This window comes from Halichoerus grypus, chromosome 10 (assembly GCF_964656455.1).
Source record: "Halichoerus grypus chromosome 10, mHalGry1.hap1.1, whole genome shotgun sequence".
Lineage (NCBI taxonomy): Eukaryota > Metazoa > Chordata > Mammalia > Carnivora > Phocidae > Halichoerus > Halichoerus grypus.
Genome location: NC_135721.1, coordinates 138035406 through 138056631, shown reverse-complemented (window position 1 = coordinate 138056631; position 21226 = coordinate 138035406).

Genomic DNA, 21226 nt, shown 5'->3' with positions numbered 1-21226 from the left:
ACCATCCTGCCCGCTGCTTTCAGCTCCCCCAGCTTTCACAGGGCCAGCCCTTCCTTACACATCCCACCTTCCCCAGGAGATGGCAAGACTGCCCCCTCCATAAAAGACAGAGGATCCTACAAACTGCTGGGTGGGCTCCATAGCTCTAGGACGTCCTCTTTATGATCAAGTGCGTGAGGGTGGGCCTGGGTGCCCCGGGTCACTCTGCCTGGACCAGCTGCCCCAGAAGTAAACCTGGACCCTTCAACCGTCCTTGCCCCCCAGCCCCACCTGGGCCTGCCTGGGCTGTCACCTGCCCTGCTGAGCACAGAGCTGGAGGGGCCCAGGCTCAGCTCTGGGCACTGGAATGTGTGAACCGTCCTTCCCTCAAGGTGTGTTAGCTCTCACTAACCCCTCACGTCCAGGTCAAGGGTCACCTGCGGTGGGAGCCCCCTGACCTCCCTGAGCGGTCAGGCCCCACTTGACCCAGCCCCGATGCTCACCTTCTTCCCAGCACAGGGCACATTGGCAGCATGCTGCTGGTCAAAGGAGGAGTCAGCCTGATCTTTGGGGAACAGGGTGAACAGGGTAGCGGATGCCGGTCGGCCTTAATAACTGGACAGAGAGCAGTAGCCATGCCTGAACCTTCCAGAAGGGCTCAAACAGGATCACAAGGCTCAGTCAGCAAGCAGTTATGCCACGTGAGCTCAGCCAGGCTGAGGAGAGCCTACACTGACATGCGGGAGTGGGCGCTCCCTGGCCAGCAGCTCTCTGTGCTGACCCGTGCCTCACTTCCTGTGGGTCAAGCCCCCAAACATGAGGACCAGACATTTTCAGATGTCACACAGCTTCGGGGGGGCCAGGCCTGCAGTAAATGCTGCCCACAGAGCCCACACCTGCCTGGGTCTTCCCCGGCCCCAGGACCTGATAGCAAGTCAGGGATGACAGCCGGACTCCCAGCTCTGGGCCAGTGCCCCCTCCACCTGCCACGCAGCCCCCAAACCTCCAGGAGGCCCGTGGCACGTGCCTGGCTTTCCATGTGATTCTGCCTCCACCCAGCCTGCTCCCAGGCTGTGTACTTGGCAGCTTGTGATGTCGCTTAAAAGGATGAAGGAAACCAGACATGCGAAGGCAGGACGCACTCTTGTTGGTGAGAAGCCCACACTTAATTGAGGATGTAGCTATTCATTTTCTTCCCTCACTGGTCCAGACCATGAAATATTTATTTTTCCTCATTGAGCCTCTGTGCTCAAACAGCCTCAGACCAGCTCCCTGTGGGACCAAAGAGAATTGTTAGTCGATAACCTCAAACAAGGGAGCAGAGACAGAAGCCAGCGGCTCAGGAGAACCCGGGGCAAGGGGGAGCTTCTGTGGGAGGCTCGCCCGCCCCGCGCAGCCCCTGTCCCCAGTCGGGGCAGCCCTGCGCACAAAGAGCTCACAGTCACTGCCCTCGGAGTGCTGTGTGCAGTGGAGGTGCGCGGGGTGGGGTGGGGGTTAACCGCATCCTGCAGCCGCTGGTCCAGCAGCTATTGTCACTGGGATGCGCGGGGTTGGGGGGCGGGTAGCAGAGCGTGCGGGCTCATGTCAGGGCTGGGGGCTACACAGCCAGGGGCAAGACCTGGGGGTTGGAGGCATTCGGAGCCCTCCCCGGAAATGAATGAGATCATCACAAATAGAGAGATGACCTGCGTGTCTGCATGGGGCTCTGCTCAGTGTCTCCCTGTATTTGTAAGTAGGGGCAGCTTCTTCTCCGGAACCCACTTCCCCAGCATTCTGAGAATCAAGCTGCTTTTTTTTTTTAAAGATTTTATTTATTTATTTGACAGAGAGACACAGCGAGAGCAAGGACACAAGCAGGGAGAGTGGGAGAGGGAGAAGCAGGCTTCCCGCGGAGCAGGGAGCCCGATGTGAGGCTCCATCCTAGGACCCTGGGATTGTGACCTGAGCCGAAGGCAGAGGCTTAACGACTGAGCCACCCAGGCACCCCAGAGAATCAAGCTTTTTAAAAAGGCAGAAAGAGGGGCGCCTGGGTGGCTCAGTGGGTTAAGTGTTCAACTCCAGGTTTCGGCTCAGGTCTGATCTCAGAGTTGTGAGATCGAGCCCTGTGTTGGGGCCTGTGCTCAATGGGGAGTCTGCTTGAGGTTCTCTCTCCCTTCCCTTCCCCCTCTGCTCCTTCCCTCCCCCACTCTCACGCACACACGCGCACTCCCTCTCTCTAAAAGAAATAAATAAAATCTTTTAAAACAATGCAGAAGGAACATCCTGCTCCCTGAAGCAGCCCCTTCCCTGGAGCTGCACACAGCAGGTTAGGGAAACACGTGTTCTCTGGGGGGGGCACTTGTCATCTCTCCTGCCACATCACGCGGCCAACCGTCACACGTCACACCTGTCAGGGCCGACCCCACCCACATTCCCACCGGCCAGGACGAGGCTGGAAGGAGCCAGCTCGGTCCTGGCCAGCCCTGCCGGGCCCCTGTGTCTGCAGGTGTCTCTACACCCACACCTGGCAGGTGTCCGAGACCCCTGGAGAAGGGGGCGCCCCCAAGCAGAGCAGCCGGGGGAAAGCAGCAGGAGGTGTGGGGCTCCCCATCCCGACACCCCACGCTCCAGACCAGGCTAGCAGAGGGCTGTGTGGGCTTTCCAGCACGTGGAAGGAAGGGACCAAGGGAGGAGGCCCAAACCACTCCCCACACAGGACTTCATCACGAGGCGAGAGGAAGGGGAGGAGAACAGAGATGCTGGTGCCGAGTAGCTTCCCACTTTAATTTCATGCCACATTAGGGCAATCTGGTGGGCAGACCCCCCGGAGAGTGGGTGCGTGAGCCGCTCCCCCCAGGCTGCCAGAGCCCTCAGGGATTGTGAACCCAATTCAACAGCGTTGGATTAACTCCATCTATCTCCATGAGCCAGGCCAGCAACCGAACGTGGCCCCCTCCCGGCTCTTTGGGGGTGAGCACCCCCACACACATCCCGAGATCAGGAAAACCAAAGCAACATGAATTTCTCCCCCAGAGAAATGACCCTCTGCCTTAAAAGGGAGAACACATAGTAAGAGATGGAGTCAGTTAGCTTCCTAGGCAGCTGCCGGATGAATTACCACATTAGTAAGCTGCTGTCTCGGAGAGGGGGCCCTGGAATTCACCACCCTCGGCCAGCCTCACGCCAGTTGTCTGATTTGGGGTGAAAATGTTGTCTGGCCGTGTGATTCCACGTACACAAAAGGCCCGAAGCAGGCCGAGGACACAGGAAGTGGATCCGGGGGGGCCGGGGTGGGGAGGGGCTGCTGGTGGGGACGGTGTCCTTTTGCGGTGATGGAATGTCTGGAACCAGACAGAGTGCTGTTGCACTAACTGCTGACAAGTTATACACTTTAGAGTGGTTGAAGTGCATGGCATGTGAGTTACTGTTAACAACAAGGCGTGCCATGTAGGCAGGTGGGAGGGCGAGGAACACCCCGAACTCCCCGATGAGCTTCATCCCTCTTCCATCGTCCGAGCTCCACCTGGGATGAGGCCTTGTGGTCCCACTGCTCGAGTGCTGAAGCAGGGGGTCTGACAAAGGCCCCTCCTTGACAAGCTCCTCTGTGCCCCTTTTGGACCAGGCCTGTGGGTCCTTCCTTGTACCGCCGAGTTCCAGCAAGAACCCCCCCACCCGGGCCTCTTGGGCAGGCGGCTGGGCAGTCGCTCCTCGCTCCGTCACCCTGTGCTCGGAGCTCGGAAGGTTGAATGGCTCATGGCTCTGCGGTCACTGTCAGACACTGAGTCATCAGTTTTGAACAAAGGGCCCTGCATTTTTGTTTTGTACCGGGCTGGCAAATTCTGAGCTGGTCCTGCCTCTGTGGGGGCAGATAAAGGCTGACCCCTCTCCCTGCTTTCTGGTGGGCCTGGAAGTGAAGCGCAGTGGGTTCCTGGCCCCGCCAGCTTCCAACAAGGCTCAACTTCCAAGAGGGCCAGCTCTGGGGACTGGACAGGTCAAGGAAGGCCACTCTGTAGGAGCAGGACCCCAAATTTCCTGGGCCCTGCCCGCCAGGCCCTGCCACCCACTGCACTCAGCTATCTGAGCCCCAACACCCAGCAAGGGGCCAGCACAGGCTGGGCAAGGGGAATGCTGTGTGCAGGATGAATGAATGAGGGATGGGGGGACATGTGCAGGATGAATGAATGGGGACAGTGCATGCGGGAGGAGTGAATGAATTAGGGGACTGCGCATGCAGGATGACTGAAGGGGACCGCGCATGCGGGAGGAATGAATGAATGGGGACAGTGCATGAGGAAGGAATGAATGAATTAGGGGACAGCGCATGCGGGAGGAATGAATGAATGGGGACAGTGCATGTGGGAGGAATGAATGAATGGGAACAGTGCATGAGGGAGGAATGAATGAATTAGGGGACAGCGCATGCGGGAGGAATGCATGAATGGGGACAGTACATGAGGGAGGAATGAATGAATGGGGACAGTGCATGCGGGAGGAATGAATGAAGGGACCGTGCATGCGGGAGGAATGAATGAATGGGGACAGTGCATGAGGGAGGAATGAATGAATGGGGACAGTGCATGAGGGAGGAATGAATGAAGGGACCGCGCATGTGGGAGGAATGCAGAAAGAAGCTCCATGGAGAGCGGGGGCGGCAGGGTAACCCCAGTAGCGAAGGGACCAGTCTCCACCCCATCGCGTGGCAGGCCTCCCCCTCATGAGCGGAATTGTGTCCCAAAAATTCACCTGTTCAAGTCCTGAGCCCCAGGCCCTCAGAATGCAAGCTCATGTGGAACTCGGGTCCTTGCAGAGGGAGTTAGGCCAATGCAGTCTCCCTGCCCTTGTGTGGCCGTCCTGGTAGGAAGGGGACATGGGACACACGGCGCCCAGGGAGGAGGCCGGGTGAGGATGGAGGTCCAGAGCCGGCAGAGCTTCCAGGAGCTGAGGCAGAGATTGCCAGCAGCGAGGAGCCGGGAGACGACCCGCCCCTGCTCAAGCCCGGGGCCACTCTGACCCCCGCCAGGGGTCCTGGGGACACGCGCTTGCAGGCGGCAAGCCTCTGCGCTGACAGATCACGCGGGACCCCAGCTGCCCTGCATCCAGGAGCTTCCTTGCTCCCGTGGCTGATGCACCGGCTGTCGGTGGCTGCAACCCGGGCTGGGCTGAGAGCGAGATTAAGTGACCGGAGCATCACAACCCACCCGAGGCACCGAGCAAGGCGGCCAGTGCTCTCCCTCGAGGCCAGCTCCTCTGCACACAGGCTCAGCTAGTGGGTCTCCCCTCCTGGCCCCACCAGGAAGCCCATGCCATGGCCACGTTCTCCCTGCTCGCTGGGCCCCCTCAGCCCTGCCCAGCACTCTTGAGGCCCTTGGGGCTCACTCGGAACATTCCTTCCAGAACCACGGAGCACTGTTGTGAGCACACTGGGCCAAAGGCAGAGAACATTTTCTCTTGTACTCGGAGAGCCAACAGCTTCAGAGGGAGGCCTGAGGACCAGCAAGGAGTGCTGGCCCAGGGAGGAGGAGGAGGAGGAGGGGGAGGAGGGGGGAGGAGGGGGAGGGGAGAGGAAGGAGAGGAAGAGGAGGGGAGAGGAGGAGGAGGATGGGGAGGAGGGGGAAGAGGAGGGGAAGGAGGAGGAAAGGAGAGGAGGGAGAGGAAGAGGGGGAGGGGAGAGGAGAGAGGGGAGAGGAGGGAGAGGAAGAAGGGGAGGGGGGGAGAAGGAGAGGAGGAGGGAGGGGAGAGGAGGGGGAGGAAGAGGGGGAGGGGGAGAAGGAGAGGAGGAGGGAGGGGAGAGGAGGGGGAGGAGGGGAAGAGCCTGGCTTTGCTAACAGCCCAGGGAGTCTGCTTTCTCTCTGCACACCTCCACTCTGCAGGCAGGTGTCCTGAGGGGCTGGAATTGTTGGGTGTGGGCAGGGCTGCCCGCATCAGGGTGAGGCCACTCCCCCGGGGCCCAAGAGCGTGAGGAGGTGAGGTCTACCAACCATGGGGGTCTGGGGGCACTTAGGAACCTCACGCTCTACCCAGCACGCACTGTTTTCACGGCCAAAATATTTCCATTGGTTATTCCAATTTTTATTCATCTAAAAAAATAAAAATTTCTCCAAGGGCACTTTGTGTTGTGCTCATCCTCAGTGGGAAAGAAAACTTTGGGGTGCCTGAGAATGCAAGTCAAATACCACCCCTTAACCACCCACCCCTCCCCCCACAGCCCGACCTGAACCACGGCTCCCCCTCTTGCAGCACAGAAACTGCTGGGAAACGAGGGACTTTGAAAGGAAACCGGACCGAACTGAGAACGTTTCCGGCAACGTCCACTGACCGCCGGCGGCTCACGCGCCCTCCAGGCAAGACCCCTCAGTCGCCCGCCCTGGGGCCCTGCCCAGTGTGACAGGGGGATAGGGCCACCATGGAGTCCCTCACCCGGGGCGCAGTGGGGTGGGCCCACAGAGAGCCAGGCCACGAACACGGCATGAGGGCCGTGGGCGCAAAGGGACTCGGCTCACAGGTCCCCCGGAGAGGAGCGAGGGGCAGGGACGCCGAGGAGCACGTCACAGCCACCGAAGCTTCGCGATGGCAGTGTTCAGCTGAACAAGGTCAGCGCATCAGCCGCGAGGCCCGGCTGAGGGCCCGGAGCCGGACACAGTCTTAAATCAGCCACGCAGCACGTGGCCTTGGCCCACAGAAGAAACTGCAGCAAATGTCTTCTTTGCCGACCTCCCAGCTCTGGGCAGCCCGGGGTGGGCTCCCTGCCAGCCGACGACACCGCGGGGACACGTGGCCAGCACCGGGCGGTGCCCCGCGGCAGGGCGCCCAGAGCCTCGGCCGGGGATCAGCAACCCCACAGCAAGGGACCGCATGGGGCACGCGCACGTGTGCTTATGTGCAGTCTGGCGGCATTTCCAGCTCATTGGCATCCCTGTGCTGCGCCATCTGGTTTTCACGTCGTTCTGGAGTCTCAACTTAGGCCGAAATTGTGAAAAAGTGCTGATCTCCCACCCGTTTCGCCTAACCTGACAACTCGCACGGAGGCGGCTGTACCCGCCCGTCCCCACCAGGTGGCGCCACCGCGGGGAGCAGCTCCGGCCTCCGTGGCGCCTCAAGGTGGGCGGGCGGCGGCGCACCGTGCTGGCCCAGGGTCAGCGGCCTCACGTCCTGCTGCAGGGCTCCCGGACCCGGGCAGCCCGCTGTTCTGTGCCGGAAGGTTCGCGCACGGGCGCACAGCCCGCGTCTTCTCCCCTGCCGCTGCCCTTCCCGCTGAATGAAGCAGGACTTGGGTTGACAGTAGAAACTTTGTCTGGTTGACGCTGTCCCTTTCACCAGGATGGACCCAGGGAAGGGGGAGGGATGTAGAGCACGGGGAAGGGAGGCTGGTGGCTCCCAGCATCAGTGTGGGCCTGTCCCCAGCAAGACAGAGCCCTCGCTCAAATAGGGTGCCTCCCAATGCAACCTCCTCCAGGAAGCCTTCCTGGGACTAGCCCAGCCAAGTGACTCTCCAACCTCCCCCAGTCCTCCCCTGGGCCAGGGCCTGCCCCCTTCCAGACTGGGTGGAGGGGCCTGCATGGAGAGGAGGGGGACCCACAGGTGGATGATCAATCTAGGTTGGGGTAGCTCTAGGGACCAGACCTCATCGGTGGCCTCGGCACAGCCCAGGTGCTGGCGCTCAGTGGACTGGACTGAGCTGGTCTCGTGTGCGGGAGGTGGGTGGGTGTCCAGCTCTCGAGTGGGGTGGGGTGTCAGCCAACCAAACCACAAGGACCAAGAGTAGGGAATGACACTTGAGACAGAATATCCAGGCCAAGAGAAGCAGGTGCTGGAGGGGAAAAGAAGTACCTGCTTCCTGCTGGGTCAGCTGAGTTGGGAAGAGGTCAGGCTGCAGCTTCTGCCACTCGGGGGCTTGCCTGCCTGAGAGTAAAGTCAGCACAGAGCAGGGCAAAGCTGAAAGACCGGGGACAGCGAGCCCTCGCGTCATCGTCAGGACATCTAGATCCAGCAGTGCATGAAGCCATCCTTGGTTCACGTAACTGCAAACTCAGAGACCCCTTTTCTTCTTAAACCAGTTTGAATTAGTCGAGACTCCTTCAATTCCAAGTGGTCAAGTCCCAGCTCCAAGGAAGGTCAAAGCTCAAAGAGAAGCCAGACAGGTGTGCATTTGGCACCGGGCAGCTGAGGCCACCACGGAGTCATTGTCCTGCACACCGGCCTCTGGGCCCCCGACCCCCAGCCTGCTCACTCTGTGCTGCTGAGACCCCCTCCCCACCCCACAGAAATGGAGGAGGGGCTGTGGGCCACGTTCCTCGTGTTTGTGGGTCTGGCAGGAGCGAGACCCCTTCCCCCACCAGCCAATCTCACCTGATAAACAGCAAACACCCACTTAAGGAACACGTGGGCTGGGCTGAGCCTCCCACACACGCCAGCCAGGGGCACCTCCCGTCCTGACCCCCGAGGCTCCAGCCAACACACTTGCTCTAACATTTCCTTCGTGTGCTTTTTAACTGTAACATAAGCAATTGTTTGGGGGCCTGGAATATTTCTTTTTTTAATTTTCTGTGTATGAATATTTAATCTCAAGCAAGTGCAAAATCATTTGTGCGGTAACATGGGAGCCACGGGAATAAGAATCAGCAACAGACACATTCAATCTGCTCTTGGTGCATCTCAGGGGTCCCCGCCTGCTCCAGGCGTCCATGCCTTCTCAGATACGCAGGCTGCCCGGGACACCGTGGCCAGGAAGGGCGGCCAGGGAGGGACACGGTCAGGGGCAGCTTCGCGGGCCCAGGGCAGGGTCTTATGCCGTTGGTGACATGTGGAAGGAGAAGCTGGGGTGAGACCAGCTCCTCTCCTCCATGGGCCTTCAGAAGGTCCAGGCAGCCCCGTGTCCAGGTCCCCAGGCCCTCCCAGATGAGAGTGCAGCTCCCCCCAGCCCAGGACTCTGGACCCCGGGCCCCAGGTCGCAAGCCTGGGGCTGCACTTTATCCTGTCCTCATCCAGACAGATGGCAACCCAAGCCCCAGCTCTGCCCGAAGGGCCATGTGACGCTGGGCAAGCTGACCCCTCACAGAGGAGGGGAATGAGGTCATCCAGTGCCTGGCAAAGAGCTCAGTGTCAGCAGAGCTTCTGCCTCCCTTGTTCCACAAATATCACGGACTCAGAAGCCCCTAGCTCCCAGGTGGTGGGCCAGTGGAAGGAAGCACGGCAAAAGTGCAGCCAGACTCTGGCCGGCACAGGGGGAGGGGCAGCAGGGAGACCAGCCCTTTCTCCACGAACCCCCACGAATGAGCAGCCCCGGAGCATCAGCTTTCCTGCACCGGACCTTGGACCAGGCAGGCTGTGCTCTTCGAGGGAGAGAAGTCAATCTCGGGACCCTTGGCTACCAGCACTCCGGCTGGGGACGGTCCCACACTGCAGCTCAGGAAGGGCGTCTCTGAGCAGAGGATACAGGGGCCAGAATCCGGGAGGCGGAGGCAGTGGGAAGCCCCAGGGCCAAGCACCTGAGGGCTGTCCGGAGGGAGCCCCAGAGATCTGCAGAGGGGCCCCGAGGTTGGGGCAGATGCTGGTCTGCTCACACAGCGTGAACTCCCCAGGATAGAGATGGTGGCGGGACTCATGCGGGGCCGGGGCCAGCTGCATCCCTAGCAAGGGGCATCAGGCGTGGCCCCAGAGGGACTCTTGGGGGTAGATGAGCCCCACAGAGTGCTCCAGGGCCCCCCATCAACGTAAAAGGAAGCCTGGAAAGGGTCAACCTGATCCTACTGATTTAGCTGCACAACAGAGCAAGTCTCCTCACACACGGTCTAGCGCCCACAAGTCAGCGTCCGGGGGAAGCCTGACCCCAGCAGGAGAAACAGGAAGCAGCCGGGGACGCATGGGCGGGCGGCAGGGACTCAGGCGGAGAGTTCACCCGTCAAAAGGAGCATAAAGGTGGTGGGAACCAGAGGAACGAGGTCTGAAGGCCCAAAGGGTCTTTTCATTCCAGACATGAAAACTGTAGCCTCTGAAGTGAGAAACACAACAGACAAAATTAACCGCAAATTGCACGTCACAAAGGGGAAAAAAAGTGAATTTGAAGACATAGCAACAGAAACTATCCAAAATGAAGCCCGCAGGGGGGAAAAACGCACTGAAAAAAAGGATCTCTGTGACACGAGGGCCCATACGAAGGTGGTGGAGGGACAGGAAATATATGCCCTAAGAAATACTGATTAAATTTTCCCAATCTGCTGAAAATCCAGAGATTGAAGAAGACCAACACCCCCGGCCCCCAGCAGCAGAATAAACATAAAGAAACCACGGCACTGCGATCCTAATAAGACCGTTGAAAACCAGCGACAAAGACCTCAAGCAGTCAAGGAAACAGATGAATCCCCCACAGCGGGACGGGGTCGGAATACAGTGACTTCTCGGGGACACTATCCAGGCCAAACACAGAGAGGTGGCATCTTTAAAGTACCCAAAGGGAAAGAAGATCTGTCCAGCTAAAACCCTACATCGCACAAAAATATCTTCACAGATAAAACTTTCTAAACAAACAAAAAAATTCAGACAAGTTATCACCAGCAGGCTCTCAGGAAAAAAGAAATCAAAGTCCTTCGGGCACCGGGGAAATGACACAAGACTGGTCCACACAGACAGAGAAGGCGGGGTGGACATGGAAACACGCGGGTAACATTAAAATACTGTTTTATTGTTTATTTTCGGAAGATCATCGAGTGTTTAAAGCCGACTTCTTAATGATGCACTGTGGGTTCATCCATCGGCGCACACACACCGTGGACCGAGCAACAGTGGTGCCAAGGCAGGGGGCGCAGTACACGGTCGCGGGTGTGCAAAGCACACACCGAAGTAGAGGGTGCGCTTGAACCCCGGACAGAGCTGCCACCCGAGTGTGAAACCCGGAGGCATGTCCGATATGCCAATAGTAAAGGTAAAAATGGAATCGCTGTAAACACTCAGTCCAAAGTGACCCAGGGAAAGAGGAAAGGAAGGAACCAGAGGACATGGGGCGAGAGGAGGGGCCACAGTGAGGGGGGGAAAGGGCGTGTCCTGAAGACGGCACAACGCGGTGGGGAACACGAGCCGATGGTGAAGCTGCAGGCGCCTCTTCCGGGACGGGAGGGCGCCCTAACACAGAGGATAAGGCGACAATTCTCAGGTGGATCCACGTTCTGTCCGGGAGGAGGGCCCACTCGTCGAGGACGGCAAAGGCGCACCTGCCACACTCCACAGGGCCAGGGCCAGACGGACGTCCCTCGCAGCGCAGCCGACCAGCCACCGCCCAGACGGGACCAAGGAGCCACCTGCAGGCGTCCACACAGACAAGGCAGCCGGTGCTGGTGACCCCTCGGCCCGCACGGGGCCCGCCGTCCAGCACGGCTCCGGAGAGGGAGACCAGGCTGGCCTGTGAGCCAGCGCTGTGTCCTGTCGGCCATGGGGGCGCCAGTGGAGGGCAGGGTCCTGCCTGCTGCCCGCGGTGGGCTCTCCGAGGCCAGGACAGTGCCCACCTGCCGTGTGCAGCCAAGGCGAGAGACGGCCACCCCCGCTGACCCAGTGTTGGGTCTCTGTGTCCGGACAGCCTGCCACAGTGGCAGGGCTCAGACTGAGGTCCACAGTGGTGTGGCTAGGGCTGAGGGACCAAGCAGAGGGGACACCCAGGTGGGAGGCTGACCTGCCACCATCTCTCCAGGCAACCCTCAGCCTTGCTACCCCATTTTACAGATGGGGAAGAGTGAGGCCTTCCTGGACGTTTGGGCAGGGCACCTGGGTCCACACTGCAGTCATCCCAATAAGGGCGACCCACCGAAGCGCACGGGACACGTGGTGCGCACCTGTCCCTACACTCACCTAAGTGCACAGCCCGCGGGAAGCAGGTGCCGTGGCCAGCCCTGGTTTACCCATCTTGCAGGTGAGGAGAAGAGTTGGGGGTCCAGCGTGGGCTGCCAGTGGCCTGGCCCCAGGTTCCTGGGCGCTGACCACTGTCTTCTAAGGCCCATCCCTTCTACACCTGGGGCCATCCTCAGCCTCCTGGGCCTAGATCCCACCTGCAGCCAGACCCCGCAGTCCTTGGGCATCAGGCTGGGCTTCCTCGGGCCCCACAGGGACGCCCCTGCCCCCTCCCCACAGCCCTTCCCCCTCTGTGGTGCCCCCTCCCAGGCCCAGAACTGCTATTGGTGCCTGCAGTCCCCCCCCAACACACACACTGGACCTCACCTTGACACAGAGCGGTGGGGGGCAAGGGGGGGGCTGCCGCAACAGAGCGAGGTGCGGGGACCAGCGGTCGCAGGCAGGGGGCCCTCCCGGCTGTGTCCCAGTTACTCCAGAGGGTCCAGGGCCTGAGGTATGGCCCAAAGCAGCCAAGGACATACTCAGACTCCATGCTTCTGCGGCCCCCAGACCTCCCCGGAACTGCCTGCTGGACACACAAACCCAGGGGCTTGCTGCCCCCTGGAGGCCAGAAGGAGAACTGCCCCTAGTGGGCCAACCCCCCCCCCCAGCCCTGCCAGTCGTAGGAGCCCTGGGGGAGGGGCGGGGAAGGGTGGGGCTGTGTGGGGGAGGGGACTGGGGCCGTCCTACCCTCCACCTAGGGCCCTGGACACCCAGGCTATCTTCCCATCAGCACCACAACACAGAGCCCCCCACTCATGCCAACACCTGTAAGGTGTTTGGCAGGGGCTCAGGGCATGGTGACTCAGGTGCCCTCAGCAAGTGCAGGACAGCCACTGCCTGATCTCCAAGTGCCTGCAGAGAGCATGGGCAAGGGGGCAGGTGGCCAGCCAGGACCAGCACAGCTCGGCTGCTTAATGGCGTAGGGGCAGGCAGGGGACACAGAGGAGAGAAGTTTGAGCAGGATGGGGGGGCAGGCGGGGGACGGCATGGGCCTTGCAGGCAAAGCTCTGCCTGCAGGTAGGTGTCCAGGGCTGAGGGCCCACCTGGGCAAAGGTGGGAGTGGGCCAGGTGGGATGAGGCTGCTGTTCTCCCCAGCTCAGAGAGGTAGCCAGCAGCCATTGCAAAGGGCCAGGTGGGCCACAGTTTTATTCTGAGTGAGGGGGCCACGGCAGGGACTCGCCTGAGGTGCTTTGCCAGGATCCCCCTCATTACTGGGGGAGAGTAAACGTGGGGGCCCCACATAGCAGCGGGAGACTGGCGGGAGGCTGTCTCGGTTACCTACCGCTGTGTGACAGGATGCAGGGGTGGCTGGCCCCTCACAGGTGGGCCAGGGCACACCCTTCCCCAAAGAAAAGGCAAGAAATTGGGAGAAATCTCCCAGCGCTCCCTGGTGAAGAAAGGAAGGTGTCAGGGAGCCCGAGTGGCATTTCCATATCGTCCTACATTGGCAGCAGAGACACCTCAGCCCAGGGGCACTGATCTTGTTTCCAGCCTCTCCAGACTCTGCCTCCAGAACTCCCACACCAGCTCTGCCATCACGGTGCTCACGGCCCTCCCTTGCTGCCTTCCCTGCCAGCTCCAGGCAGCATCAGGGTGGCTGAGCAAGCCAGGAACTGCACAGCTGGACCCACTGCCGTCCTTGGGCCCCAAAGCAGACAGGGTGCCAGCAGCAGTGGGGAACACAGGCCAACTTCCGCTTCCTCCAGAATCCGAGGCCAGGGCTCTGTCCATTTTTTAATCGGATTGTGTTTTTTCTATTGAGTTGTATGAGCTCTTTATATAGTTTGGATATCACCCCTTATCACACATATGACTTGCAAATATCTTTTTCCCATTCTGTAGCATGCCTTTCCATTTTGTTGATGGTTTCCTTTGCTGTGCAGAAGCTTTTTAGTTTGATGTAGTCCCAGTAGTTTATTTTTGCCTTTGTTTTTGGCATCAAATCCCAAAAAAATCATCACCAAGACCAGTGTCAGGGAGCTTGCTGTCTGTGTTTTCCCCTAGGGAGTTTTGTGTTTTCAGGCCTTTCAATCCATTTTGGGTTGATTTTTGTGGATGGTGTAAGATAGGGGAGTAGTTTCATTCTTTTGCATGAGGCTGTCCAAATTTCTCAACATCAACTATTGAAGAGACTCTCCTTTCCTCATTGGATATTCTTGGCTCCTTTGTCACAAGTTAATTGGCCATATATATGTGGGTTTATTTCTGGGATCTCTATTCTGTTCCTCTGGTCCATGTGTCTGTTTTTATGCCAGGACCACACTGTTTTGATTACCAGCTTTGTAACATAGTTTGAAATTAGGAAGCATGATGCCTTCAGCTTTATTCTTCTTTCTCAATACTGCCTTAGCTAGTCAGGGTATTTCGTGGCTCCATTCAGATTTTAGGATTTTTTTTTTTCTGTTTCTGTAAAAAATGCCATTGGAATCTTAATAAGGATTGCATTGAATCTATAGATGGTCTTGGACAGTATGGACATTTTAACAATAGTAACTTCCAATCCATGAGCACAGAATGTCTTTCCATTTATTTGTGTCTGCTTCAATAGCTTTTCATCAATGTCATGGTTTTCAGAGCACAGGTCTGTCACCTCCTTGGTTAAATTTATTCCTAGGTATTTTATTCTTTTTGGTGCAATTGTAAATGGGATTATTTTCTTAATTCTTCTTTCTGATGGTTTGTTGTTAGCGTATAGAAACACAACTGATTTTGAGGGTGCCTCGGTGGCTCAGTTGGTTAAATGTCCAATTCTTGGTTTCAGCTCAGGTCATGATCTTAGGGTCATGATATCAGGGTCGTGAGATTGAGCCCCGAGTTCGGCTCCATGCTCAGCAGGGAATCTGCTTGAGATTCTCTCTCCCTCTCCTTTGCCCCTCCCCACTTGCATGCTCTCTCTCTCTCTCTCTCTCTCTAAAATAAATAAATCTTTAAAAAAAAAAAAAAAAGAAACACAACTGACTTTTGTGTATTAATTTTGTATCCTGCAACTTTCCCAAATTATTTTATTAGCTGTGACAGTTCTTTAGCAGAGTCTTTAGGATTTTCGATACAGACTTGACTTATAATTATTTGACTTTACAATGGTGTGAGAGCAATACACACTCAGTAGAAACTGCACCTTGAGTATTGATCTTTCCCCCAGCTAACAACATGCAGTCGGGTCCTGCCTTGCGATGCTGGGCAGTGGCAGCTCCCAGGCAGCCACGTGATCAGGAAGGTCAACAACAGATACACTTACAACCCTTCTGCACCCAGTCAACCATTCTGTTTTTCACTTTCCATACAGTATTCAATAAATCAGATATTCAGCACTTCATTATAAAATAGTCTGTGTGAGATGATTCTGCCCAATCTGTAGGCTCATGTCAGTGTTCTGAGAACATTTAAGGTGAGCTAGGTTAAGATGTGATGTTTGGTAGGTGAAGCATATTAAATGCATTTTCTACTTACGATACTTTGAATTTATGGCGGGTTTTTCAGGATGTGACCCCATCGTAAGTCATGGAAGGTCTCTATGTAATACCACGTTATCTTCTAGAGACAGTTTCACTTTTCTCTTTCTGATTTGGATGCGTTTAATTTCTTTTTCACTGGGGACATTGGCCTGTAATTTTCTTCTCCTGGGGTGTCCTTACCTGGTGTCAGGGTAATGCTGGACTTGCAAAATGTGTTTGGAAGAATTCCCCCCTCTTCCATTTTTTGGAAGATTTTGAGAAGGATCAGTGTTAATTCTTCTTTAAACATCCAAGAGAATCTACCCCTGAAGCCATCTGGTCCTGGGCTTTTCCTTTTTGGGAGGTTCATAATTACTGAATCAATCTCCTTACTAGTGATTCGTCTGTTCAGACATTCTATTTCTTTATGCCTCAATCTCAGTAGTTTGTTTCTGTATGTTTCTAGGAATTTCCCCATTTCTTCAGGCTGTCCAACTTGTTGGTATACAATTGTTCACAGCAGTCTCTTATGATCCTTTGTATTTCTGTGCTATCAGTTACAAGCACACGGATATTTATAGCAACTTCATTGATAATTGCCAACAACTAACAGAAGAAACAGACGGAGATATTTGTAACTATGTAGACATCTTTAATGATACAATCAATGAATTTGACCAAATTAACTTATACAAAACACAACACCCAACAACTGAGAAATGTACATGTTTCACCAAAAAGATTTTTACAAATTTTACAAAAATTAACCACATGAGATAGTTACAGAAATCTGGGGAAAGAGAGGGAGGGAGGGACAAATACAAATAGGTAGGCACAGGGGAGGGGATTTTTGAGGCCCTGTAACTATTCCGTGTGGTACATACATGTTTTATATGATCTGTCAAGACCCACAGAATGTCCAGCACAAGGAGTGAAGGCTAATGTAAGCAACTGACTTCAGTTATCATAATGTATCACTGGTTCATCAGCTGGAACACATGGACTGTCCATGCACCATGTTAATAATGGGCGGGGGTGGGGTGGGGGCAGTAAGCGGAAACTAAACTTTCCCATCAATTTTTCTATAAACTTTAAAACTGCTTTTTTTAAATTGACCATATGCTGAGCCTAAAGCAAGCTTCAAAAAAGAAAATAAGTAATCATGGTAACGTCTTTAGGGAGTAAATTTTTCAGAGCAATCTTGACCCCCCACCCCACAGAATGACTTTACCAGAGGTAGTCACTGTCCAATTTAGCTCGGGTGAGTCTCACAGTAAGATTCTGTCACAGCTCAGCAGCTACTAAATACGCAAAAAATAAGAATATGAAGGATTTGAAGAACACAATACATGCACTTGATTGAATTGAGGTAAATATAGATTATATATATATATATATATATATATATATACATCTACACAGCTTCAACCCATCATATACGTGAGCCACGTTCACTGCCCACAATGTACTAAAATAAGAAATCAGTAAGAAAGGGAAAACCAAAAAGGTACTCATATATCTGAATATTTCGCCTGAGATTTATTTACAAAATTTAAAACGGCTTCCCTATGAAGGAATCTGGCCTTGCTTCAAAGAAATTTAAAGGCCTTGTGTCTAAATGTGAGGGGTGCAGATTGTTCCCAGAGGGAAGTGACGAGCCTCGACTGAATGTTAGGAGTCTCTTGGCCAAGCTCACTGCCCCTAATAAAGCACAACAGAGGAGCATCTTGTCCAACTGGGGGCAGGGGGGGGGTGTCAGGAAGGCTTCCTGGAGGAAGAGGTGCATTCAGTCCTATGGGATGGGCAAGGGTGTTCCAAGTGGGCAGATGTCTAAACCCAAAGCTCTAAAACCAGAAACTTCCCGCATCACAAATCCCTGGCACCAATGCAGTGCCCCCCCCCCCGCACCAGCGCTGGGGGCAACGCTGGGATGAGGCTCACAGCATGGGGTGGGCAGGTGTGAAAGACCCGGATTGCCCCCAAGCAGCAGGGTCTCTATCCCGCAGGTGAATGACGGCCGCTGGGCATTTTAAGTGGAAAGAGATCAGATCAGCCAGGCATCTGTCTGGTGATGGACAAGAGGGAGCAGAGCAGAAGAAAGTAACCCTCCCTGAGCTTCCACGCTGACTAGTTCTCTTGTTATCACTCCAGGTCAATGGCTGGGCCACCTACAAAGGAGACAGTTTGGGGAGATAAGTTCATGCTGATGCGTGCTGCACCTGCCTCCAAGACATCCTTCCTGAATAGCCAGCATGTGCCACCTCTGTGGGGGATCTGAAGGTCCAACTGGTGGGAGTCATGAGCAACACTCGGGGGGTGGTCGGTGCCGGGGGACCCTGTTATATGCGCCCCATCAAGAGGCCACAACCCAGTAGCTCTATGTGCAAGTCGCCCCACGTCCCTGTCCCGGCCAATGTGGCTTCTTACATAAAATATGCTCTTTGTTAGTGATGTTTGAAAAGAAGCTGTTGAAGCGCCCTGAGTGATATAAAGCATGAGGAACAGTCCCTGCGCTATGAGACAGGAACTCTAGCACGAAGGCTGGTTTTCAACATCGATAGGTGGAATCTTCCAACCCCGAGGCTGGGAATCCCCCAGAGGAGCCACTCGGTGTGTCCACGGGGTCCGCAGCCTCCCCTGTCTTTCTCCTTGCCCTGTCTCGATGTCCCTCCATTTTGCAGACGAGGAAGTGTGGCTTACCCAAGGCCACGCCGCAGCGAGCTCTGTCGACTCAGAGCTGTGCTCCTTCCCGCTCCCCCTGCCCCCCAAGCCTGCTCCCCTGGCTCCCAGGTCACTGCGCTCCATGTGGACCCCCACACACCCCACTGGCCCCCTTCCCTAAGACCCAACAACAGGGCGGCGGGCACCATCCACTGGCGGGCTGTGACATCCAATGGGCCCAGACCAGACCACGGCGGAGGGCCCGGCCGCATGCAGGGACCATCGCTGCTTGACCCAGAGTGGCTCCCGGAGGGAGGAGGCACCACTGGTTCGAGCAGTCTTCAGTACAAACCCCATCCCCCTTCACGGATGCAGAAACAGCCCCAGGGAGGCTGAGCGGCTCCCCAGGAGACCCCACGGTCCGTGCAGAGCGGCCTCACCCTGCACTGCCCCTGCAGGCGGGAGCGAAGGGTCCGCCGCTGGGAAAGCGGGACCAAGGGACACGTCTGCTCATCAGGCTGAGTACACCAGGGAGAGCATGGGACCCCAGGATGGCGAATTCCAGGGGGAGCACGACAGGTTTCTCCACTTCATGCAGACAGCAGGAACCAGCCTCTGCCCCCCCCCCCGATCAGGAGCCCAGCGGCCAGAGAGCGTGATTCCAGCCGCGGGAGCTCCGAGCAGCCCCGGGGCCGCGGGTGGAGCGCAGTCTCCTGGGCGGCCAGCAGGTGGCGGCCCCTGACCAAAAACGGTGCGTCCCCCTGCGCTTTGCGGGGGATTTGTAGCTGGCTTTGCACCATCAGCTGCGTGGGCCTTCGTGAAGGCCGCGTCACGGTCCTGCCCGCCACCCGCAGGCCCACCCCTGCCTCCAGTCCTCCTCCGAGCTGCTGAAGGGGCTTAGTTACCTGGCCATTCAGAAAATGGCCTGGGCCTGAGGTCTAGACATCCCAACCACGCGCGGCCCCAGGCCAAGGCCGGCTACACCTTAATCTCCCCAGGTGATGCCCACCTGCAGCGTGGCTGGGACGCTTTCTTCAGGGGTCAATCTTTTAATTTTTTTTTTTTTTATTTTAATCGCCCAGTGCTCATCACAGGTGCACGCCTTCACCCCCATCACCTGCTTCCCCCACCCCACCCTGCGGACCCCTCCCCTCCGGTGGCCAGCACTGTGCTCGCTGGAGCTAAGAATCTGTTTGCCTCTCTCTCTTTTCCCTTTTCTTGTTTCTTAAATTCCACATAGGAGTGAAACCACATGGTATTTGTCTTCCTCTCACTGAACTACTCGGCTTAGCCTAATACCCTCTGGTTCCATCCGCGTCATGGCAAATGGCAAGATTTCATTCTTTTTGTGGCTGAGGAATACTCCATCATATGTATCTATCCAGGCCACACTTTGAAAGCCAATCTCATCCTCACCTTTCTCAGTTACTACCTAGTCTGCTGACACCCCCCTGGGTGATTCAAATGCTCCCACACTCAGTATGTCCATAGCATACTGCCCCCCTCAACCCCATCACCTCCATCCAAACCTGAGTCCCAGAGGCAGGACATCATCCAATGCACCGCACCTGTTGGCCTCAGAGTGCCTGTGCAGTTAGCCCACTTCTCTCCATGTCCCCTTTCACCCCCTGACCGCTCTGCCAGGCCTCGGGGGACACCCAGGAGGAAGTGCCCCCAAGGCCCCTGACCACAGTGGTCTATTGAGAACACTTCCCTGAGCACATTCAATAACTGCTCCTGTCCTTCTGTCCAAGACCAAACTCCCCAGCGTGGCTGGTCCCCCGACCCTGGAGTCCCTGGCCCCACACTGGCCCCCTGCTGCTGTCCTCCAAGGTGCTCCTTCTGACGGCTGCATGCCCCCACCCCAGCCCCTTGGCCGAATTAACACCCACTCACTCTTCACATCATGGCCTCCTGTTCACAACAGGCTGTCCCCAGCGCCCACCTGCACCTGGGCTCAGCCCAGACCCTTCTCATCCTTGCCAACCCTTGCCACCCACATTTGTTCTGAGTCAGGACACACTGGTGGGTGAGACCTGCCCTCCTGAACGCAGAGCCAGGGCAAACACGAGGCTCCAGCATGGGCAGGCAGTTAGCCTTCACGCAGCTCCTCTCCACTCATTTCTCTGCAAGGCCCAGAGCAAAGGGGCTCTGAAGTTTTCCGTGATTGCTTTCTTCTGTTTGTGTCCTCAAACACCAGCACACAGCATAGAAGCCCCTGAGAGCCAGGATCCTAGTCATTGCCAGATTTCCAGAACCTTACAGGGAGCAAATGACTCTTAGCTATTCCCTCCACAAAAGCGCACAGCACCTACCCACCCTCCCTGAGCACTCAACAAAACATGGACCTCCTCTCCTTGAAGCACTCAATAAGACATTCTCCTCTCCTTGAAGGAACCTGGAGAGCAGAGACATTAAGCCACTTTGCCAAGGTCTCGTGCTGGAGGCAGGGTGACCCTTGTCTCTGGACCGAGGTGGCAAGCAAGCATCCTCTCCAGCTCCCGGGCCTCCGGGCAGCTCCCCACCTGGGAGAAAGTCTGGGGTCCTGGCCTTCACCCCAGCAGCACCTCTGGAAACTCCGGGAGAAGGCCTGCAAGCTGCTGTGCACTCACTGCTTTCGTGGTTTTCGGTCCAAGAACAAGGAGAAGAGTCAGCTGCGGGGCACTGCTGGTGCGTCCAGGCGTTAAGCCATTCCCTCAGTGCATTCTCCAAGCGCACCCAGGTTTGAGGACGGAACCATGCTGCCCTCAGCTCCTTACCACCTCCCGTTTGAGCTGTTCCTGGGGTCCTTTAACGTGTGTTAGAAACTCAGGGCTCCGCCACCCCTCTCAACCCTTCAGACAGGCCTGGCCTTAGTCCCCAGGCCCTCCCCTCAGCCGCGGGAACTTTCCCTGGCGGCCAGTTCCTCCCACTGAGGAAGCTGTGCCCAGTGACCACACAGCCCCCACCCCATTGAAGGCTGATGGGAGAACTGCAGAATCCCACATCATGCATCCCAGCTGCCACCCCCCCAGGTGCTCCAGCAATACCCCAGAAAGCCCACCTGGGGATGCCACCCCAATGTCCCTGGCAGGAGACACAGGCCAGACTTACAGCCCCCCCACCCCCAGTCTCTCACTGGCCATCCTCCCCAACTCCACCATGGAGGCCACGCCCTGGCAAGTAGAAAACCAGAAGATTCCCTCTCTGCACTTGGACAAGCGTGAGAAACCCTTATACTTGAAATTCCAGAAAACTGAATCAAGAGGTTTATCCTAAACAAGTTTTGTCCTATAACTCCAATCCCTGCCTTAAAT